The sequence below is a fragment of the Thermobia domestica genome, chromosome 4, assembly GCF_964235325.1.
Source record: "Thermobia domestica chromosome 4, izTheDome1.hap1.1, whole genome shotgun sequence".
NCBI classification, from domain to species: Eukaryota; Metazoa; Arthropoda; class Insecta; order Zygentoma; family Lepismatidae; genus Thermobia; species Thermobia domestica.
Window position 1 is genome coordinate 44,850,414 of NC_137457.1, and position 22,153 is coordinate 44,872,566.

A 22,153-nucleotide genomic window follows, 5' to 3' on the forward strand; every position below is an offset into this window, starting at 1 on the left:
ACGTCGATGACATCAAGTTTTATGGAACTACTTTTTAAAACATCGTAGCCACTTCACATCCCTTTGTTTCCTGAGTACGTAATTCAAGTCATCACGCTAAAGTGTTGCCAACACGTTAAAGTGTTGCCAACACGTTAAAATGTTGCCAACACGTCACCATTATACAAGGTTTGCGTCAACGTATGGTGTATAGAGCCTTATTCCACACAAATGGGGCTGACTGGGAAATTTAAACAAATGGAATTTGAGTGAGGGAGGACATACGCTCACAAGTTTTGTTGTAAGAGTTTACACAATTAATTATTATTAGACAAAATTCACTTCGACTTATTAAGTACACAATGCATGCTCATTACTACCTGATTCTTTTCCTTTTTATAACAAAATGCATTGCTCTTTAAAGAGACAATATTATTGGACTATTGGAATAAAATTGTCTGATAAGAGACCTTACAGTAAGTTACTATTTAACAATCTAATATTTTTAAATATCAAGAGTAACTACTCATTTTGTCTTTCTCTTTTGTTTCCAGTTGAAGGTAGGTAGTCATCATTGTGTTATATATTTTTGTTATGCGGTTACAATAAGTTTTCTTTATGTGTTCTTAAAAACTTGAGGAATTTAGTGTTTAGATAACAGTTACATTAATGGGTAATTGAACAGTGATATTCATCCGTAAAATTGTGACAAAAGGGGAATAATTAATTATACCAATTTACATATTAACATAAACCAATATTACGTAAATTTTTTGATCTCTGATTACTAGATATTTAATTATAGAAAAACGTAAATGATCAAAGAACATGTTCAAACGAAAGAATTTACATAACTGTTAAGTTACTGTGTAATTGAACAATGATTGCGGGACGTACAGTAACAAAAGGAAAATTCTAAATTGTTATACTACACCAACGCACATTATTACACACAACCAACACCTCGTATTACATCTATTTCTTTACCTCTTATTAGTAAATACCTAAAATTCGTATTTGGTTTTAAACTGAATATACAACTGTTTACTAAACTGAGAAAAAAATATTGTATTGTTCTCTGAAGAAGGATCACAATACATCACACACTATTTCAAATTATTATTAACAAGTAACAATTTTCTAAGATTAATAGTACAGTGTTACTTATGAGTTAATAAGCATAGAATTTAGTAAGAATTGGATAGTTTACAAATTGAATAAATGTTTTTCGTTATTATAATAAATACACTATATATACACTATATACCCTATATATATATACACTATATATATATATATATATGTTCAATATGTATAACTTCAACAATTATACCTTATAGTATGTTTTATATATCAAGCTTAAGGCTTGTATACGAATAGGCGTGTGCATTTGATCTAGGGGCAAAACAATTAAAAGTTAGGTTAGAATGGGGTGTTGCTATGGAGAGCTACGTTCTATTTAACATTTTATAAATATTGACTATATAAGCCGTTTCAGAATTTTAAAAATGGCTTAAGTATAGAAGAAAGTTATTTTGTGTACGCTTTAGCGACATAATAAATACACTACTGTTACCGTTTCTTCTTCGGCAATGATGCAGGTTTAAGAGTAAAAAGCACCCATTGAACGTTAGGGTTGGTCTCCAGGAATAGACACACACAATCACTTAATGTAGTAGAAAACATATTGTCTGGAGCTTTTAGAGCAGCTGATTCCTAATCGGATGTCAAAATTACAAAGATCAAAATGGCGAATGTGAGATTGTGGTTACAATTTTAAGAACCTTGAAGTGCTATTCAGTTGGCCAAGAGCAATTAAAGTTGGCAGAGGTTACAGCAAGGAAGTTGAAGATCGATTTGAAACGCTTTTCTGTTCTTATTGTAACGGAATGTTTTATTAAACTGAGTCCCCTCACTACTCAGAGTGCACATTTAAAGTGAGTCCTGTCGTAAAATGAAAATCCCGTAATATTTTATTTCAAAGATTTTCTAGCATTTTGCGGTTTGTGCACAGTTATAGCAGTAATTAGGTTTGTGAGGTATAAGCAATGATCATGCATCACACACATTTATGAAATATCATAACTGTAAACTGTTTTCTCAATAAATTATATATATAAGAATTCTGGATATATGAAATCCTGACATAATGAGAGGCGAGAAGACTCAGTACAAATAAGGACCCCGATTAGTGAAAGGCGAGGGTACTCACTATAAATAAGCACCCCAGTAGTGAAAAGTACAGAAATTCAGTTTCTGTCAAGTATCCCATTACAATAAGTACAGCAATTAGTTTCAAATCGATCTACGACCTTCTTACAACAACCCTTGAAAATTGTAATTGTTCTTGGCTAGCTGTAGAGCATTTCAAACCAGAAGATATTTTTTTAATTGTAATCACCATATTGGATCTCCCATTTTCAATTTTGTAATGCAGAACTCAGATTCCGGATCAGCTATCCTAAACCCCCTTGGCAGTATTTTTCTCTTACACTAAATGAGACAACCACTAAGGTTCAAAATGTCGTTTCTACCCTTAATTCTGCCTTGATAATTTTTCGACGTTTTCAGGTATGCAAAATATCATTCAAATCGGTGTGTGGCACTTCCCTAAGTCATCTTTAAGCATCTGGAAGCATCTTCCCGAGAGTTACAAAGGTTACCGTATTCACTTATACAAAAGATAACAATGACCTGGAAATGTTCTCTTAAAGATGAAAAGAAGTTATACAGTTTTACAACGAAAATAAACATGTAGACAAAATATCCTTAAAAGTTAGATAGGTTATATACTTGTATTATCGGAACAATGTTTAATTGCTTTTGCTTGAATGCAAATTTGGCTCTGTAGTGAAAAACCTAACTATTGGTTATACAATAAAGAACCTAGACATATTAGGAGAGAATATCGTGCTTAAATGTTACTCAGCAGATTTGTGTATGAACAACAAACTAGAAATAATAACAACTGATGTTGGTCATTTATTTTTTAGGAGAAAATCGGGAAGATCTATTCCGTTGTGGCTGAGTAGCTACAATATTGCATTCTTTACATCGGAATGTATAAATGAAGAGAGACACACGTTAATTATAAAAAGTGAAACATTCAAGCATTATATTTAATAAATATGAACCAGTATGTAATATTGCACACAATTGCTTATCATTATTAAGCAGGAAATAGAGGAGGGAGCGAAAGACCTTCGTTGCTCCCTTTTAAAGAAAATCAGTGCTTAAACTTAATTTTTCAGACTTGACAGTTATTTATGTACAAAATAAATTACGAATTAGTATTGCTCTTCCTTTTTAGTTGGGATGTTTATAAATTAATGCTCTCTATATCTATGCTGGTTGCCGACACATATCTCCTTTTAACAATTTTCAAAAGAGTTAGTACATACAACAAAGTGGTTTGCAGTCACTGTGGTGGCCTTATTACAACGAATTTATGAATTTTTAATACAGTATTTACTTTGCAAGGGCTGAAATATTATGGGTGGAGAAATTTTGACATTGTATATTGAAATGCTATTAATATCATTTATGGGTTGCATTCAGGAGAAATTCTATCCAACCATAACGTATAACAAAAATACGTCGTCGTGAATGCAGGAAATAATACATATGGAGTATTCATTAGTAAACATAGTTTGGTTTCTCAATGGTGGGTTCATGTTTCTACACACACTTACTTCTGTAGGGTTTTTAACATATATCGATACATGTATATTGGATGAATATCATCCTAGAAATTAAAGGACGAATCCCTTGTTAGCAGTAAAGGATAGTGAAGTTTCAAAGTTTAACTTCAGGACATTCATAATCGGAGAGCCTGTTCGGGCATTTTGTTGAAATTGGAGACTGAATTTATGGTGATATGACAACACTGTCTTGGGTCGTTGGTTACAGTTACGAAATTGATAGAAACACATATAGCTAATATATAGGCATGCTCAGTTACTATATTAATTGAGTACATATCTTGCCTTAAAGACCTAATTTCTTCAGGTGATATGTACGTGTCACTGCCACTTGATTAAAGAACTTAATTCCGTTGTCTTGCACTCCCTTGATCAGAGGCTTCTTATAGTATAGATCTCCTTTTCCTTAACTCGTAGTGAAGCGTTATCCTTTTTTCTCTTACGGCTGTAAAGTGCTGGTAGTGAAGTTCTTAAACAACATTAAAATAATGCTTGAGGTCTTGCACTAGTTTTAGGAATTGGATTTTTTTTTTTTTTTTTTGAGTTCTGACAGAAAAATGTTTCACTATATAGCTTATAATCGTACAACGTCTACTGTAGATCTTTCATACTTTCCACACCTCTATAACTGCTCATTAACCCATTTAAACCCAATTTTTTTTGTCGAATTTAATGTTGGTTCCTGCCAGATTGGTAGAATTAAAGGTAAATAACATATTTAAATACATTATGGTTCACGAAAATGTCACGGACCCCTAATTTGGTAATGTTCCATTTTTGGAACAACGGGCCTGAAAGGGTACAGGTTTCTGAAAGAAAATGTTTCAATTTAGCCAGGCTAAATTAGTATTTCGTTAAAATTTCTTACTCTGTAAGAAGGGTTACAGGGGAAGGATTCTTTACTCTGTAATGTCCGCCCCTCCAGGCAGTGGGTGAGCTCAAACAGGTTCTTTCATCTCGCTGGGCGGAAACTTCCCGATTCATGTACATCACGGGCGCAGTTTTACCTCTTTTTATGGTAAGGCGTAAATTTCCCGGGCGCAAAATTCTCGACACCACTGAAAGTACCGGAGGCATCACTGGATTGACACAAAATGAGTCAGCTCTATATCGCAATCTTTGGTCGGCACCCTTTGAAATTCAACTCCTCCAAGAATTTGAAATGTTATATGGTTCAAAGGAATACGTACACTCACCTAATCATCATCGTCTCGTTGTAACTTCAAAAAGTCGAATGCTCCAAAATGCAGACGAGTTAAGAACGATTTTAATTCACTATGGTAATCCTTTTGCTGGAACAGGAGAGCTTGTAAACATCACAACCAAAGCAGTTGTTCCCGAGAAAATAAAAACAGATATTCTTCTCTGTGATGACAAGGAGACAGAGCAAGCAGACCAATTCGTGAAATCTCGACTTCACGGTTCCGCGGAGACAGTGTTTGATAAAATGAGGAAGATAAATTGGTTTAATTCAAACATCTGGCGAAGAAGCTAACAAAACTATAGACGGTAAAATCATCAAATTGAAGGAAGAGAGAAGTTTGTTAGCGAGTTTTGTAATCATCTGTTGTAAGCAATGACATAAAAAGTGATTGGAGAGTTTGAGCTATCCACAATAACTCGAGCACTCTTTGATGCAGATGGTCGCTCCTATTGGGCACAGTTAAAGCCACTATTATTCGCACTTTGGAAGGAATGCTAGATTCACGCAACAGTACTGAGCCAGACATTGATGAAAACTCGAACAGGAGTGTTCAAAATAAAAATATCATGAGAATTGATGGAATGTCAGTTGTACAAAGAATGAAGAAGACCTCGAAGGTGAAAACCTGCGGTGAACCAAATTTTTTGTAAAAAAAAAGTGGTTTTCACGATCATCAGACGAAATTCGCATTGTATTCGATAAGTACATAGAAAATTCCTAGAAAAAATCAGAGCTAAGCGAAGTGACGGTACATCACTCGAGTTCCCTGTGGCTGCTTCCATAAACATCACTAATGTACCTATGAGCTATTTTCTTCTACATCTAAGCACAAAGCGGCATTTAACTGCATCCTTAGCGAAAGAGATCATCGATTACTTCCGACATATGTCTTAGCAGAAGCAGGTCACCATTGTGTGGGAGGATTGTGCTGAAACGGCATCAGGCTGGAAGCGGAGTTGAGAAACCCAGTCATGAAGAAGCGGATACACTAATTATTCTCCATTCAATCCATGCTCGAAGAAAATACCCTGACGCTCACTTGACAATATATTCACCAGATACAGACGTAGCACTGCTTCGGTTACATTACATTGAAAACATAGTCCCGCAAGGCACCTTTGTTGCTGATCTCCAGGAAAGACGCATAAATCACTTTTGGGATCTCTATTCAGATTTCGGAACTGATTTGTGTAGAGGACTATTAGGCTTCCATGCATTCACTGACACAGATGTTCCTGGAAAATTGCTGGAAGATAAAAAATAGCATTTAAAATCTATCAAAATAGCTACAAAAACTTATAGAGTCCTTTGCCTCTTTAGAACAAACTGTGGACCTACCAACCGAAGAAACATGCAGTAATTTAGAGCGATTTATTTGTGGTATATATTCAACAGGCGATTTATTTGTGGTATATATTCATAGTTGCGATGGCAACTCTTCTCATGCAAAAATGCCGAAGGGGAACGACTTCCACCAACATGCGCAAGTTTAAAAACTCACATCTGCAGAGCCCAAACGGTGACAAGAACAACACCGTTTAAATTCCAGCCTATTCTGTGTTTGCAGCCACCGGCGCCGGACGCAATTTTGTTGATTGCTCACTGTTTCTGTAATACTGGATGCAATGCGTGCCATTGCTAAAAACGCGAAGTGCCTTGCACGGAATTGTGTCAGTGTGGAGATGAGTGCAAAAATTCAGCAAATCATGTGTTAGACTATGAAGGAAGTAATTATGAAGGAGAATCAGTGTAACTATGAAACAGTTTCACACTGTATGAATGGAAACAAAAAAAATCCAGAGAGTCTTTGATAAACACTACGGTCACAGACATTCGTTACTCTACATTTAAGTCTCCACATTCATGTATTTTGCGTTTTAAAATATTTTTATAACTAGATAGCGTGAAACAAGTAAATGGGCGACATTTTTATAAATAAATATATTGATGCATATACCAACAGAAAAATGAAAATGAAATCTTTAAATTTTACGTCCCACGTTTATGCCGGTTAGGCTAAAGGAGACAGTGATGATGATTGATGAATGAAATGGGGGAATGAATAAAGTGGAAGGAAACAGGAGAACCCCGAGAAAACCCAAGAGCACGGTGTTTGTCCACCACAAAGTCCACATGGCACAAGCTGGGATCGAACCAGGGATCCAAAGCACCAGAGGTGAACGCTTTACCACTGTGCCACCGCGCACCCTGCATATACCAACAGAGAGATATCCCACGTGCGAAAACATTTTTTTCTCTTTGGAAACAACAAATGGTGCTTATTCCTGGTGATGCATATAACCATATTGCGCACAACGGCTGCTGTATAACGCTGTTCAAAATACTTTCTATTTCAGCGTTACCTTAGCAAAATAAAATTATAATATACAATTTAATTATTTAATTCTAATATGCAATTTAATTTATAATATTAAAATTTCCCAATATGAAATTTCAACAGAAAACTGTTCTATATTTAGGACTGGGTTAATCCAGTTAAGCAGAGAGTACAAAGTGGATGATGAATTAGGTTGCATTAATTATTTTAGCATGTTGATGTGAAGTTCTATCTTTTTCACATTCTATTATAAACATTCTTAATTTTATGTAATTCTAATAAAAATAAATTTATGTAACAAGTTTAATAAACATAAAACAGACTAACACCCAATGGGGGAGAGAGGAGTTTATTTTGGGTGTTAAGTCATCATGTGCCTCACGTTTAATGTTGTAAATAAAAAAAAACGTTCGTATTTTTCTCAGAAATGTACGATTTTTTTAAGAAAAAATACATTGCCTCTCGTTTTTTCTAAATTTCGTTTCTTTTAAATAGTCATTTGTAATGCATCTTACGTCTATTTAATTATGAAATTTTTTTATGTAGGTGTAATTACCGTAAAAGGCAACATAAATGAAAGGCTAGATAATAAGACGCTACAAATATTTTACATTTTATATGAATAGCATACAGTAGATATCCCCGCGTATAGACGGCCGAGTCAGCAAAAAATTATCTTGTTTTCCTAGAAATCGATATCATTTCCTGGAATTGGGAGGGAAGTTTCGACAAGCCTTTAGTTGCTATGTTCATAGCCATTTATGGGTAGTACAGAAGCGCGTGGGAAAATTTTGGTTTATTTGAACCTCCGTCACCCCCTACTCCTCTTTAGTTGCTATGTTCATAGCCTTTTACGGTTACCACAGAAGCCCGTGGGAAAATTTTGGTTTGCTGTTGCTATGCTCATAGTCTTGGACGCCTACTAGATGTAGAAAACAAGATAAAACATGACTTTTCGTGTTCTTGTCGTTTATTGGCTAATAATTTGAATCCCCAAACCCCCCACCCCTCTTGCGAAGAGCGTAAGCGGAACGTATGTGCTTGTGTAGATCATTCTGTTAGCAGCTCTTGCAAAGGGAGAAACGTCAAAATTTGTTAAAGATGTCATCGCCAATGAGTTTATTAGATAAGCTTAATAAGCCATCAATGGTACCCTTTACAAAAATGCGAGATTTGGAGATTGGAGTACCATTTCGTATTGTAAACTGTGAGATAATTACAACGGTATATGGCAGGAAGGCATGTGTGACATTTGAAGGAGGTGAAAAAGTGATTTTACCTGGACGTTGTACTGAAAAATTGGAAGCAGATAATGGTGCATTATTAACGTATTTACAAAGTGGGAATGTCTGTTTAATATATAAAGGAATGAAGATTAATGTATCTGGACGTAACATGCAAGATCTTGAATTTACTGAACTGGTTTACTCATCGTAAGTGTATGGTAGCATGTACAAACAAGATGAAACATAAATTTTCATCTTCGCCCCCCTTCCTCTTCATGCATACACAGTCATCTGTATGCATAGTGTCGTTATTCTGTGCTGACCAGCGACTGGAGTAACATGTCTTTGAGTGCTTGTGCGTCAACTATGGATACGAAGAAAGAGCACTTGTTAAATGTTGAATATGGACTTAATTCAATGAAAACCAATTGTTTGCCACACCTCTGATGCCATATGAATACAATTTTTCTAGCAAAATACCATGGTCTATAGTCACAGTACTGAAAGTCAAACACACACACACACATATATATATATATATATATATATATATATATATATATATATATATATATATATATATACACAAAAAACAAATAAGACACCTGCTACCTGATACAGGAAACACGATCAGCCGTCACTGCTATTATACCTTCGTTTTCTTATATATATATATATATATATATATATATATATATATATATATATATATATATAACTAAGTGACTATGGTGGTGCAATGACATGAATTGGCGAACGAATATAAAAATGCTTAATGTCTGAATGTAACGGTATATACGGTTTGAGCATACTTCAGCAATCTTACAGCGTTGAATAATTGGATGGATCTTGTTCTTTGGAGTTGTAGCTCCAATTGTCCATTTCTTTACCTTAAGAAGGGATATGCTTTTATTAAACAAAGGAGGTCACAGACGTCTCTCCGGCAGAGACAAACTGTACCACCCACCCTCACTGGTTATAATTTTAAACAGATGTGTCATCCCTATATAAAGAGAACAAAACTCAAACAACACAACTATATACGCTTTTTCTACGACTATATTTGGTTTTCTTTAATATTAGAGAGAAGATAAAACGAAAACAAGCAAAGATAGACGCCTTATCATTAGTACGGTGCTCGAAATAAGTATCTTTCCTTTAATTTTTCATCAAGTATATCAAGTAAAAAAAAAAGTCATGAGGAAAATTACAAACAAGGAAAATGTGTATTTTAAAAAGCCGAGAAAGCTGAGAGGAACTATCCAAAGATGTTGCTGAAGGGATGTGGTGGAAATCCGAGTGGAGCATCGACGACCATCTTGGAAAATGGCCGCCTCTTGGTTTACACTACAAAGCTGTGAACCACCAGCAATGTATGAAAAGGAACAATAATTTTATAACATATAATTATTTATTGCTTTTGTAAGTCCAATTTATCACGTATGGTTAATACATCGTTTCGTCATATTTATTGGTACTATGCAGAATGGCAAAATGCATACAGAGAAATTTCGAAAAAGAGGATACGTCTTTAAGAGACGCTGAAAACTACCTGAAGCAACATTTTCTACGGTCAAATCTGATCGAAGACGAAACACTGATCAAAGAGCAGTGACGCAACTCTCTCTTTTACGAATAGGTAAGTTTTATCTATGAAGATTAATGTATCTGGACGTAACATGCACGATCTTGAATTTACTGAACTGGTTTACTCATCGTAAGTGTATGGTGACATGTACAAACAAGATGAAACATGAATTTTCCTCTTCGCTTGGCAATGTAACACCCGTTAAGCAGTTTTTGCCTATTAAATTATAAATATAATGATTTTCATTTTCCTGTTGTATTGCCCATGTACTCATTTTTACTTTTGCAAAAGATAGACTACTTCTGACTTTTAGTACAAGTTGTATAGAAAAAAATATATCTTTTTTTGTAACGGGCGTTACATAATTACATTGGTACCAAAAGTAGTCAAATAGTAGACTACGTATTATACTAACAGCCTTAAAACTCCTGAGCTTCAGTTCCTAAGGTGTACGTGCTTGTCTATACCGCAGTGCAACTCAATCAAATGCTTATAATGTGTTGTTTAGGGGTGTCCAATATTGTTTGTAAATTATCTCTTCGACTGGCTTCGTACAGCATGGAATTTCAATCGCTCAAAAAGACAAAAACTAAAACTTTTTAACAAGAAATCGATCTGTATAGTAAATTTCGAACCTTTCTGGTCATTTTTATACAAATAACGAGCAAAATATATTTAAAACAATTTTCTGTCCTTAGGCTCATATTTACGTGGAATGGCCGAGTAATTTTTATGAAGCTAAATGGAAGAACAAAAATAAAAACAAAACATACAAAAAAGAATGTAAAATTAGTCCAAGCTCTCTCACACCACATAAACAACCAAGGACAGAAAATTATAGTTCCGGTGTGACCTTGCAGGTTTCTCACATATCTTGGTGCAGGTGAGTACTTTGTGTGACTGAACACCGCGCAAAATATGATGCTGTGCTTATCCTGACAACGTAGTGGTTAGAGTCTACAAGACACCAAGGTTACAAAGTCCACCAGCGATTCTTCAAAAGCACTTACGGATAAAATAACGAAATTACGATATACAAGTTGTAACTAAGATCTTATTGAAATACCACAAGCCTCAAATACGTTTCTCTGGAGTGTAACACAACGAATTACGTATAGTTAAACAATGTTATGATGATATAGCATCTAAATGACCGTTGGAATTGTACTTTCACCAGGTTTTTGCGTATAAATGACGGAATCAGTATCAAAATATAATACTCTTGATCGTGATAGTTGTACGGTTAGAGGCAGAAAGTGCAAAGAATTAACACATGCATTACGAGAACTGGAAAAGAAAAGGAACCGAATTTGTTTTCTGTACTTTGATTTTCTTTCTGATGTTTAGTATTGGCGGTATTACACATATAAAAATAAAAGTATAGATATGAATCAAAGAGTTTCTGTAGTCCGTACGTGCCATTTTTAGATGCATAAACTGCCACTACACAGACTAATAACCTGCGTCACTTCAGACGTCATTACTTACGTTAGTAATAAGACAAATCACCTGCAACACACTGCGTTCCCGAAATACTAAACGTTCTTCTCTTTAAGTAACATCCGAATTCGAATCCTGGTCACCCATACACACTTTCTAATGATAATTCCAAAACTAGGCGCTAGAGAGCACTTTGTGTCGTTCTTGCGCCCGTTATGGTAAATTTATGGATAAAATTTATGAGCTGATTTTTTTTTAATCCAGAAATTATCAGGATCCTTTGAGCAACTAAGGTCTATTCGATCAAAGAACAGTCTGCAAACAAATTCTATTCCAAGCAAGATTAAAGCGATACAAGAGGACGCTTCGATATCTTGTGAAGAAAGGAAATTCCATCCAAAAGAAGAAGAAGCATTTATTAGTGCAGCAGCAGGGTGGATTCCTACCGGCATTATTAGCTCCTATTTTAACTGGTGCATTATCAAGTTTACTATTCCGTTAGTAAAATGGAACACGCAAAGAAGATGATTTTAGTTCCACCTGAAGTTCTGAATCGTATACAAACACCAGCATCATCATCATCATCGTCATCCCTGGAGAAACGTGAAACTAATTTGGATCAAGAAATGCAAGAGATTTTACAGTTATCATCGCTTACACTCAACACACTAGAGAAAATTTGCTACGAAAAGAGAAAATTTTTGTGTCAGTCGAAGGAAATTTTCTAACGAAAACCTACGAATACAGACTTGCTTTAAATCTACTTGGATGTTATGCAACCAGTGGTGCATCACTGGCAAACAACCGCCGACGCCTTTTGCAGAATTAACTCGGGGCCTAAGCCAAGGGTAGCCCAGACCCACAATGACGTGGACGCGCGATGTATCACAAGCAATTTAAAAAGAAATGTCTGGGGATTTGTCCTTAGACCCTCTGATATCTCATTTGATCGGCCTATGACCTCGTACCTCCGTATGAGCATAGTAACAACGTTCCCTTACGTTCTTCGCAGGAGGGAGTGGAGGGGTTTGTGGGTTCAAATTCATAACGAAAAGACAAAAATCAATCAATCAATCAATTGGGAAGCTTCGATCATGATAACTTAGTACAGGTACAAGGCACTGACTCAAATTTGTATCGGTAACAGGTATCAGGTAATAGATAGCCAAAGTACTACCCAAGATAGGTACTAGGGATATATTACTTCTTCTTCTTCTTTTCTGGGATCGGGAAACAAATTTTTAATCCAATTTTCTAGTTCATTCTTGTAAAACTTATCATCTTCTTCTTCTATCTTCATCTCTTCCTTTGGAGCTCGAAAGGGAACATTTTCGGGCAATGATCCTTTACGATTTCAAAAGTGGTTTGAACGAGACACAAAGGCTTGATCGTTTGCAGGGGGCATTTGGGGACGTTGTTCCTTCCCATGCTACAATTTCTCGGTGGTTTGGTGAATTCAGAAGAGGCCGGACATCGCTTAAACATGAAGAGAGAGCTGGACGTCCGGCAACAGCTGTGTCAGATGAAAACATTTCCGCTGTGGAACAAATGATTCGAGAAAATCCTCGAACAACTTTCAAGGACATTGAATCTACAGTGAACATTGGATCGCCAGCAGTAACAAAAATTCTTCATAATCATCTTCGGCTCAGGGAGGTTTCATCTCGTTGGGTGCCTCACACTTTGAACAGCAGAAGCGCATGCGTGTGGAATGGTGTGAAGAAATGCTTGCAAGATTTGATGGAGGCAATTCTCGACAAGTCTCTGACGTTGTTATTGGTGATGAGACTTGGGTCTATCAATTTGACCCTGAAAATAAACGCCAGTCTACAGTTTGGATCTTTCCAGACGAAAATCCACCCACGAAAGTCAAGAGACCGCGAAGTGTAGGGAAGAAGATGGTCGCAAGTTTCTTCTCCAAATCTGGCTATGTTGCAACTGTTCCACTTGAAGAACAAAGGACTGTTACTGCTCAGTGCTACACCACTGTTTGTCTAACAAAAGTGTTCCAGAAGCTTTGGGAACGGTGTCCAAGAACTGGATTGCGTGGGATCCTCTGGGCTGTAACCGGGCCAGACAATAAACTGGCCGGGCACAAACGAGCCGGGCTCTAAACGGGCCGGGCGTAACCGGCCTGATAACAACCAACTCTGGTAAGTCAAGTTAATCATTCAATATGCAATGGAAAATGCTGATGTAGATCTTAGTCATGGCGGTGGATTAAAATTTGAAATGAAAGTATTTTGCAAACAAAAACTCATAGATTCAATTATGGCTGATTTATTTCTCCTGTACTTTTAAAGATGAAAATGAAATATTTTGGTTTAACGTCCCACGAGACAAGAGACGGAATATGAATAAAGTTACACTATTGGAAAAAATGGACGATTGTACAAAGCGTGTAATCCGTCAGAAAGTACATAAATTTTGGTGCAATGGAAGCAACAAGGCTCCCACGGTGAATTTTGCGTACGCATTGTGTACACCTCTAACTATTCATAATTTTTTTTCAGTTCTCTACGTCAATCCGGGCCCCAGCTCGAGTGACCCAAAGGTTTTCAGAAAATTTTCTACCATTTTTCTCTAATTTCCCTTTTCTATGTATGATATGGGCATTATTTTCCTGACAACACCTTAACATCATACACTACGAAACTTCATCAAAGAATGGAATTCCATGAAAAGTGGGAAGTGGCTATTGTTGAAATTCATTATCCTCATTCAATATTAAATATTAATGACGAAAATAATAAAATTTTTTACAAACCTGCAAAAAGTGATGAATGGAAATTTATAACTATTCCTGTACGTTGTTACACTGACATATCAGAATTGATAAAGATAATAAATACGTACAACAGATTCACAAATTTACATATTTCTTATACTCGTGAGAGTAATACCTGTTTTATACGACGTCTTCATAAAGACATAGATGTAGACGTTGCATTATCACCAAGTGTTAGTGCGATGTTGAGGTTTGATCCAAGCGTTGATTTAAAGGATATGCAACAAGGCCAAAGCATTCCAAATTTACGTTTAGGGGAAGAAACATTGACATTATATAAAAGCGATGAGAAAAAAACTGGATGCTTTAGAAATGTAGGTGTGGAGAAGAATGGAGAGAAGTAGATGGATCGAATGGAAAGATAATGAGGCGTTGGAAATAGTGAGAAAGAAAAGAATAATACTCATCCGTCCAAGAGCATTTAGCTATTCAATACATAACGAAAAGCAAAAATCAATCAATCAATCAATTGGGAAGCTTCGCCGTCCAAGAGTATGCCACAAATGGATATGTAAGAAGAAATTATTCTCGATATTACTGTACTGAGAGGGAGAGGGTGCTTGAGCCGGGTCAAACCCCTACTCACCACTGCACCACATGTGATTTCGTGAATCTTAACGAAACAAGACCAAGATAGGGGAACTTTAATATCACCACAACGAAAAGTTACAAATGGGGTCAAATGTACAAGTTTCTCCCACTCTGCCAAATTTAACTCCACTCCGGATTTAATGGTGTTTTCTTTGTATACGGATGATTACTAACATACTTCTTCATCTCTTCATTTCCTGCCAATTGATTTTTAAATTCACAACCCCATATTTCATGCACTTCACAGTCAAAATCTTTTAATTTTTGGATTTTCGTCTTTGTTGCTTCATATCGAAATTCCATGGTATCTGCAGTATTGTTATATATGAATTTATCTCTGTCGTTAGGGTAACACTTGATATAGGCATGCGTCCAGCATCCCTCATACTCCCACACGTGTATTTTTCCTGTATTGGGTTCTGTCCAGAAACATCCATACACCATCTACTTTCATTGATGCTATTCGTTTTTCCTTACTACGTGCAGCATTCGTAATTTGGATGTTTCTGGTTTTTTCTTCCCAAGCTATCCATTGTACTGCTTCAATTGATTGTACATCTCTCCATCGATATCCGTTCTTTGGTATGATACCAATTGTATTTTCCTTTAAGAAATTTCTACGATACACTAAATTACATGCACTGGCAATTGTAATACATTCAAGTAAGGGATTGACATTAGTTTCAGATTCAAATGTATTCATAAAGGAAATACATGCTTGACGTAATACTTCAACATCCTGTACACAATACTTGATGAGTTCTTCTTTCATTTTAAAGGTGTCGTTTTGATATTCGGTATACCATTCGAGAAACTTGCGTCTTTCGTCTACTTTCATAGTATCTGCTCCATAATATTTAATGTCTGGAAGCGGCCCTTCATAGGTTTGGTTCTCACGACGATTAAAGAAGTGTGGGAAATATCCTTTGCACGATTGAAGCCCAAATGCACCACTTAATTTACTTAAGGGCATAGGAAGAAAGCTTAGTGAATCGATGAAGGATACGTTTCCTATTTTAAGAGAGAGAATTTTTGCTCCATTCATGATTACTTCTGGAGTCCAATTCATCTTCTCAACCATGGTCTTAATGATGAAATGTGCGTCATATCCCTTTGAATTATGGGCAACACAGGTTACTGATTTAATGTTTGGTCGACGTTGTTGAAGATGTTTTAGAAAATCTTCTATTACATTTTCTCCGTCAAAAATATTTTCTCGCTTTCCACAAATGACACAATCATTCTTGATGTCGTTGTCTTCATAACATTGGTAACATGTATGCTGACTAACCAAGACATTACGTGTGTGTTCATATATGTTTGCGTTCTCCTTTTCTATTTTCGTATCTTCTGTGCATTCAATATCATAAAACACAATCATAGCTTTCTTCTCCATGATGATTTTTACATTGACTTTTTTTGATTTTCTTCTTTCATTCACTTTCATGTAACATTCATGATTGGGTGGTACTATAGCATAGCAAATGTTGCAATAAGTTTCTCCACATACGTGAGAACGTTTCTTTCACTACATAAATTTTCAAACACTGGGCACAACATTTCACAGTTGAACATAAAGGCTTTCCATTTTGATACGGCGCTGACTTGTGATAGTCATGGCATGACTGGCCATAAAATTCTCGATTACAATTATTGCATGTAATATGGGTTTCTTTAAAGTCACATGGTGGCTTCTGATGACAACGAAAACATACAGCTGTACAATGTTTCAAATGTTCATGCTTTTTTTCATATTTCTTATGACAGCTTTCACAATAAAACTTACAGCTAAAACATGCTGTCAAGCTTTCAATGACGTTGTAGTGGTTATTTATGAAGAGTAAATTTAAAGCAGTTCTCTCGTTATCACTTGGTGGTGCTTCAAACATAACATCACTTCCTGAAAAGCCCCTATACACTGTGATTTTATAATCCTTTAAATATTCCTGAAATTTACGAATTTCAGGAATTCCACCACCATGACTAAGATCTACATCGGCAGCTTCACACAGTTCTTCTGCTTTTTTTCTATGATATATTTACTTTGATGTTTTACATATCTAATGTATTCAGTTTGATTTCTTCCCTTGTATTCTTTCAGTCCTATGGCAACTACGATTGCATGTGCTAAACATCTTGTGCCTTTATTCTTAATTGTAATAATACCACGTTTTGCCTTTACATATTCTTCAGTATTCATAACATATTGTTTCAAAGGACCTTGTCCTCTAGGCATGCGTACATGATGAAAATTCACGATGCAATCTTCATTTATAAGAAAAGCCGCATTACTTTGCAGTACTTTCTCATAACTTGTCCATAGAACTTCTGCTGAGAGATTTCTTGCTTCTCTGAACGATAACCAAAAAGGGCGATGTCCTTCTCTCTCATTTGTAATTGTTATTCCTACGTAATCATGCTGGTCCACATTACGTAGCAAATAATCTATTAGTGCCCGTAGACTTGTTTCAATTGCAGTAAAAGGATTTTCATCTGCACGCACGGGGGCTAGACGGAATCGTAGCATTCTACCCTCCATATTGTATCTTCTGTATTGTCTTCTTCGTTCTTCTATTATATGAAATCTATTGTGTCGATCATTACGGTTGTTATTTCCGAATCCTACTTGTATATTTGAATTTCGTGCTTGAAATACGGCTAGCAATTCGTCCATTCTTTTTTCTATGTCGTCTAAATCGACTTCCATTTCTTCGTGTTCTGTACTAGCCTCTGCTAATATTTCCATAATTGAGGGATATATTACTTCTTCTTCTTCTTTTCTGGGATCGGGAAACAAATTGTTAATCCAATTTTCTAGTTCATTCGTGTAAAACTTATCATCTTCTTCTTCTATCTTCATCTCTTCCTTATTGTAATACTCTCCTATTATTTGGGAAAACGTGAGATTAAGCAGCTCTTCTTCATTTCTCCTTTCTTCGACGTCTTCTTCTGTTCCTTCTTGTAACCACTTTATAATTTCTTTAATACGGCCTGATGCTTCCTCTTCTTCTTCTTCTGTTATCGTTCTATTGCTAGCACTGTTCAATATTTGTAATAGTTCTTCTTCATCATATTCTTTTTCTACTGGAATTTGAATTTCAATAGTTTCTCCTTCTTCTTCTTCTTCTTCTTCTGTTGCTCATGCTTATTCTGTTGCTGCTGCTGCTTCTTCTATTCTTTTTTCTATTTTCATTTGTTCTTCTCCGTCTTCTTCTTCTTGCATTTTTTCATGATGATCTATTTCCATTTCTTCTTTTGCGTCTTCTTCTTCTTCTTCTTCTTCTTGCATTTCTTCTTCTTCTATCCCGATTATGGCATTTATTTCACTTAAAAGAACTTGCGTTTCGTTATTTACGTGCACTACCTCTTCTTCTTCTTCAATGTCATTAATGAAGGCCGTAATCTCCTTCAGTAAATCTTGCGTACTCTCTTTTGCCATTTTTCTTTCTCAGATGTATATACGTAATGCAATATATGTAAATGGTATATGTAATAGTATATGAATATGGTATATAATAGTATATGAAATAGGATATATAAATCTTATTTAAATGGAATATATATGTATATAAATATTTTGAAAGAATATATAAGCTTTTAAAAGAATATACGAATAAGTAAAAATGTGATATATAAGTAATTAAAAAGGAATAATAATAATATCAACAGGAATAGGGAAAAGGATTACACTTATCTTTATTTGTATGTAACCTAAAATAAAAAAGAAATGAATTTTGTTACTTATAAATCAATATATATTAGATATATAAATATATACTATATAAGACAGAACTTTATGATGGTAATGAAATAATCTCTCATCATACCTTTTATTTTTTTTTAACTTTTCTTCCTATTCCACGGGATGAGGAGTGAAACAAATGTATACTCACAGTCTCTTTCAAATGTATTGACTAATGAAGATATGTAAATTACACGGCCTTTTATACTTATTCTGTTTTAGAATTTTATCGTTAATTTTAGTTAACGCGAAATCCGTATTTCCTCCTCCTCTCTACACGTCTTTCTTTTATACTGTCATTAATTTTAGAGACCACAAATTCAATGCTATCTTCTTTACAACTTAACGAAAAGATGCTATTGACTTTCCCCGGAAAACCGTTCCTACATGTGTTTTACTTGTCTTATTCATATGCTCCCTTTAACGTGTGAATGAGGGAGAGAAGACATTTTAAACTAAAAGATTTCATCTCTTTTTCTTACGTGATACAGCGTTCATCTTTAGTGCCCCTTAGATGTCATGTTACTGTTTTTAAAGTGCCATTATTGAATACAACGTTCTGAGAAACTATGGATTCGATACTAATGTTGTTTATTTTAAAATATCTTACGTGTATGAATATTACCCCCCGGGAGCCCCTCGTCAAGTGAACTTTATGTTAGATAATATTATTACATGAGTACTGTACTTTGATCTAAGGGGACTCGGTGAATCAATGGTAAAGCGTTCACTTGTGATGCGATAGGGGACCTTGGTGATTTAGTGGTATAGCGTTCATCTTTTGTGCATGGGTTCCGAGTTGAGCATGAAGTCCTCTTCCTCGTGTTCAACATTTGCTTCCAACAAATGAATTTTGTGGTAGACAAACACCGTATGCGTGGATTTCCTTGGGAGTTCTTCCGTTTCCTTCCACTTTTCGAGTGTACGGTGGTTCAGTGGTAGAGCGTTCACCTCCGGTGCTTGGGGGCCCTGGATTCAAACACCCTGCTCCCCCGTCAAGTGAACTTTTTGTGTTGGACAAACACCATGTGCGTGAGTTTTTTTCGGAGTTCTCCCGTTTCCTCAACCGTTGGACGTAATACATAAAATACCTCTTCGTAATAGATTAGAAATACATTCTGTTCATTATGTCCAGTCGAGACGTTTTTCACGTCATCTGTATCCTCAAAACATATAACACTGCATGTGTACTCTTTCTTATAAAAACAATCTAATACTATCATTTTTTATGAAAATAGATGAAAGTATTTTACAAGTACTTATTGTCTTTTCGAGTGCAGAATAATACGCTTTCAATACTACACAGAGGCTTGTAGTGTTTGAGCCCCGTCGCCCAAAGCTTGGACCTCTCCAAAGAAAAAATTTCTTGATGCACGCCTGTGTACATAGCTAGTATACGAATTCTATGACGGGATTCTGAGCATTTTAAAAGAAATTGATGATAATAATAGGGAACATTTTAACTACTTTGGTCCTTTTAAAGTAATATCACATATATCTTAGACTATAATATAGAGAAAACTGTACAAAGTTCAACTTCCTAGATCAACTTAAAGAAATGGAGAAATGTTCTCTTATTTGAGAATAGACAATTGTTTTAACTTGAAGATTTGTGCCCATGTTGAAATCGTGGGGTGCTGTGAATCAGTGGTAAAGCGTTCACCTCCGGTGATTTGGGTCCCTGGTTCGATCCTAAGTCTCGCCGTGTGGACTTTGTGGTGTATATAGCCTCGCTGCTGAACGGAACGTTAAACTCAAAAATCAATCAACATCATGTGTACATGGGTAACGACATCCGAGATGAATAGGCAACACTAGTTATGTCAAGTTTTAGATGTCAAACACTGTTTTAATATTACCTAAAACACACACACACACATACATATCTTCGCTTCGTGTTGTCTGAAACCATGACCTAAGATAATGTTGACGCGACAGCTGGAGAACAACATTGAAATACAAAACATGTTCTGTTATCTTATTTTTCTGCTCTTTCCAAGTAGACAGTGCAGATACAGAAACTCTCTCAGTTCGTTGACTTATGTATGTGTATTTAACGTTAGATTTCACTCTTATTAACATTAGAAAATTATGAAATTAATATCAGTGCCTCAGTGGTAGAGTGTTCACCTCTGGTGCATGAGGTCCCGTGTTCAAATCACATGTCTTTTTTCTATATACTTGTCATTAATTTTAGCGACCACAAATTTCCTGCTTCCTTTACAACTTAACGAAAAGATGCTATTGACTGTCCCCGGAAAACCGTCCTTATCATTTCATTTTTACGTTCCAGAGGGCACGGTGGCTCAGTGGTAGAGCGTTCACCTCAAGTGTTTGGGTCCCTAATTCGGTCCCAGTTCGTGCCCTATGAACTTTGTGGTGGACAAACATCGTATGCGTGGATTTCCCTTCGGAGTTCACCAGTTTCCTTCCACTTTCTTCATTACATCATTTCATTCATTTTTTCATTATCACCTCTCCTTCATTAGCCTAGTAGACGTAACCGCAGGACGTAAAGCTCGGTGGACAAACACCGTGTACGTGAATTTAATGCAACATTTCATTCATTCATTTCTCATCACCACCGTCCCGGCGGGAGCTCATGTGATTCGGATTCCACGTTAATCAGTAGGTCCACGTCTCATATAGCCTCGCTGCTGAAAGGGACGCTAAACTAAAATCAACTCAACTCAATAACCCATCATCACCGTCTGCATTAGCATAGCCGACATAACTGTAAGACGTAAAACTTAAAGATTTCCCATTAGCCTATTTATCATAAGAGTGGGACGTAAAACTCAGATTTCATTTCATTGTTTCTCTCGTTAGATCTTAGCTCGGGGGGTTTGGGGGTGACGGTGGTTCACTGGTAAAGCGCCAATCAGAATGAACTTTGTGGTGGACAAACACCGTGTACGTGAATTTAATCCAAGATCTTAGCTCGGGGGGATTTCGGGGTGACGCTGGTTCACTGGTAAAGCGTTCACCTCTGGTGTATGGGCCCACAGGTTCAATATCCTGTTCCCATCAAGTGAACTTTGTGGTAGACAAACACCGTATACATGAAAGATCGTAGGTTCAAAATCCTGTTCCAATCAGAATTAACTTTGTGGTGGACAAACACCGTGTACGTGAATTTAATCCATCATTTCATTCATTTCTCATCACTACCGTCCCGGCGGCGAGCTCATGTGGTTCGGATTCCACATTAATCAGTATGTCCACGTCTCATATAGCCTCGCTGCTGAAAGGGACGCTGAACTAAAATCAACTCATCACCATCGCCTCCATTAGCATAGCCGACATAGAAAGACAGACAGACCTTGTTGGCTTTATTGTTGGACGTAAAACTCTTCATTGTTCAAAAGATTTCATTTACAGACAGAAAGACAGACAGGTATACATCATATTATCAAAATTAAAACACCAAGTCTACAGACACTTCTTGCGTCAATTGCAATGCGAGCCAGAAAACATTCAAGAATTCCATCTTATCATTTTCTTAGAAAAAAACGTACAGCGAAGAGAAGTATCATACAAGCTCACTTATATATGT